This window comes from Microtus oregoni, unplaced genomic scaffold (assembly GCF_018167655.1).
Source record: "Microtus oregoni isolate MIOR12 unplaced genomic scaffold, Mior012 000092F_000, whole genome shotgun sequence".
NCBI classification, from domain to species: Eukaryota; Metazoa; Chordata; class Mammalia; order Rodentia; family Cricetidae; genus Microtus; species Microtus oregoni.
The window spans coordinates 855,839-859,370 of record NW_024544601.1 but is presented as its reverse complement, the minus strand read 5'-3'; the positions used below and the strand labels follow the sequence as shown (position 1 = coordinate 859,370).

General features: G+C 42.0%; 1 pseudogene; it reads right to left on the bottom strand.

Annotated features, from left to right (window-relative positions):
• Positions 1–930: 930 nt before the first annotated feature.
• Positions 931–3,112, bottom strand: LOC121442556 (annotated as a pseudogene).
• Positions 3,113–3,532: the final 420 nt, after the last annotated feature.

Here is a 3,532-nt window from a genome sequence, read left to right as displayed (position 1 = left end):
ACTAATATGTAATAAAATACAATCTTTCTGTTTAAAGTTTTCCCCTTTAAAATATTGATCTCCTATTGGTAAAAGTTACAAAAGCTGAACAGGGTTTTGTAGGATGATGTCTCATTTCTTAAGCTATCTTTATTGGTTTTTGATAGATTAGGGAACTGGATCTTTTTTTGTTTGTTTGTTTTTCAAGACAGGGTTTCTTTGTAGCTTTGGAGCCTGTCCTGGAACTAGCTCTTGTAGACGAGGCTGGCCTCAAACTCACAGAGATCCACCTGCCTCTGCCTCCCGAGTGCTGGGATTAAAGGCGTGCACCTCCAATGCCCGACGGAAAATGGATCTTAAAAGGGCAAGATTTAAGTGTCTATTTCCATTACCATACTTTGAATTTTTCCCTTATAACTCTGTTTAATCTTGTTGGGCCAAAATTATCTCAGGACCTATACCTCGAGGCCTGTAGGACAGAGAAAAGCCTGGCTTGAGTTTGAAGAATAGTCAAAGCTACCAGGTGAGGATGAGACAGCAAAATCTAGGTAGATGCCCCTCCAGCCAGAGTGAGGGCTTGATTGTCTCTCGTTGGCTGGAGGTACCCCCACATCACACAATGTCACTTAACCTATATAAGCTGATGCTCACAGTAATAAACTGAGTTCCTGCTTTGACTTGACTCTCTATCGCATCTGATTGTCCTGCATCATGGGGCTAGGGATCTGATTGTCCTGTATCGTGAGGCTGTGGAGCTGATTGTCCTGCATTGTGGGGCTGCAGAATGGACAGATAGCACACTCACCTTTCCCTGGGGCATAAGGCTAAGGAGGCCTGGCAAACCTGACTTAAAACTGATTAAAGAACTGGATCGTTGGGATTGACTGGCTATAGCATAGGGGCTGAAATGAGAGTGAATAAAATGTAAGATCTAGAAAAGAGTCAGATCACTTTTTTTTCTTGTCAACAATAGGGTTTACTTTTAATGTGGCAAGAGATCCCCAGGAGGCACTCATCTTGGCTTCTGGCACCAGGACCCAGCAGCTTCCAGGGAACAGCTTTTTTGCAGGACAGATGATGTGCTGACCTGGTCCCCAAGTGGGGTGGGCCTCTAGGTGCCCAGGGCAGGGTCAGGGGAAGTCATTGTAGGGCAAGCGGAAAGGGTAGAGCAGAGTGTATCTTGAATCCTGCCAGAGTAGCTTGTCCTCCAGGAAGGCGATGGAAGGCAGAGTGAGGACCAGAGTCTGGTGTTTGAGCATGCTGTACACATTCAGGCCAACTGCAGGGATCAAGTTGAAGCTCTTGAGCCTGGAGGTGGCTGCCACAACATTCTTGGGCATCTCTTAATGTGTCAAGTCTACAAGGAGCACGGGACTCCCCCAGTGGCGATACTGGGCCAGCTCTGTCAGGTACTGAGGGTCTGCAGTGGGCAGTTCCAGAAAATCTACGATGTGAAGGTCATCCTGCATCAGCTTGACAGTCAAGGCCACTTTGAGGCCCAGTGCCCTAACTTTCATGGGCAACATGTAGTAGTAACTTGTAGGGCCCCGGGGACCATGGGCTACGCCTCCTCCCTGCCATATGGGGGAATGGATGCTGCCATGCCCGGCACGGCCACTGCCTTTCTGTTGCCAGGGCTTGCGGCCACCACCACTTTATAAAGGCAAGAAACAATCATTTTCAAGTTTCCTCTCTCTGATCTCAAGCCTAGCATCAGTACTGGTCCTTTTGTTCTCCAAAAGGAGTAACTCAGACAGATATAGTAGTAGAGTCAAGCAAGAGTTCACTCTTAAAAAAATAGTAGACCAAGCTGAGTGGCATGGACTCTGATTTTGGCAGAGATGGGCCTTAACTTTTGTCTCCCCATGCTCTGACCTTTGTCTCCCCTAGGTGAATATTTTCGGTCATACTTCTCTTGGAAGGCCCATTTTACCCTGAATCTAGTCTGTTCTAAGTAGAAGAATAAGGTGCAAGACCACGTACAGAAGCCAAAGTCCCCTTAAAAAGTTAATTAAGTTAAAGTGGTGCAGCACTCTACAGTTAGCAATAAACTGAAATTGGTTTGATCTGAGTCAGTAAGTCGACCACTTATTGATCTTTATGTCTTGTTTTGGGAACTCATTTTCCAGTTTCTCTTGAAGTTAACCTCCTGCTTAGCATATGTAACCACACACAAGACAATGAATTCAACACCTTGGCTTCAAATATTAAATTCCAAACATTATCATACCTGGATCATAGGCCCAAATAGAAGATATGGAACTAAAACTTTCAGGGTAAAACAAGTACTAGGGTTTTTTTTCAAAATTGCAAGCAACAAAGGAAAAAGTAAAGCTGTCTACATCAAGATTAAAAGCATTCATACTTCAAAGCAAAGAAAAAGACAATGTACAATGTGGGAGAAAAATACTTGTATATTATATAATAGGTAAAGAACTTGTAAGACATATATACATATATATATATACATGTATATATGCATATATATGTCACAACTAAGTGTCAAAAACAGCCAAATAACACAACTAAAATATTAGCAAAGGAGTATTGCAGTGTGTGCCTATAGGGTCACCTACTTGGGAGACTGACGTAGGAAGGTCATTTTACCCTTGTAGCTCATCTTTTTCAGACACAAAAAGGAAAAAAATGAGTTTTGCTGTTGTTACTGTTGTTTTATTCTTCTCTCATACAATACCTTCCAACTGCAACATTCAACCCTCCACCCACTCTTCCTGGCCTCCCCCATATCATGGCTTTCCTCTCCCCCAGATTCATTCCTCCTCCATTTCCCTTCAGAAAAAAAGCAGGCCTCCCAGGGATATCAACCAAACATAACATAATAAAGTTTTAAAGGATTTGTATAGAAAAATTTCAAAAGGATAAATGTAAGTGACCAATAATCATACTCAAAGATACCAAATATCATTAGCCACCAGGAATATGCAATCAAAACCACAATGAGAAAACAATTTATGCACGTTTGGACAGTGAAATAAAAATGCAAGTATAGGGACTGGAGAGATTACTCACTATTTAAGAGCATTTGCTCTTCCAGTGGCTCAAGTTTGATTCTCAGTGCCCACATTGGGTAGGTCACAATTACCTACCTGTAAATCCAGTTCTGGAGTTTCATCTTCTGGCCTCCACAGTCACCCCTTCACATGTGGCATACATTGACACAAAACACGCACACACAGACACATGCACTACATTTATTTTAAAAATGAAGATCAAATACTTAGATGGTGTGCAGGAATAGAAACTCTCACAACACCTTTCTGGTAGTATTTTAAAATGACGTAAAACTTAAAACAATTTTCTTTAGGGCTGGAGAGATAGCTCAGCTGTCAAAGGCCAGGCTCACAACTGCAACAATTTTATCTACTTGAAATGTCAAATAAACAACTCCCTTATGACTCAACTCTTCCTGTTTTGAGTTCATATCCTAGGATTAACAGACTGTAAATAACCCAAATATCCATCAAATGATGAATGTATATAGCAAATGTGGTACTTGTGCAAGGGTATTTGTGCAAGCAAATATTATCATATT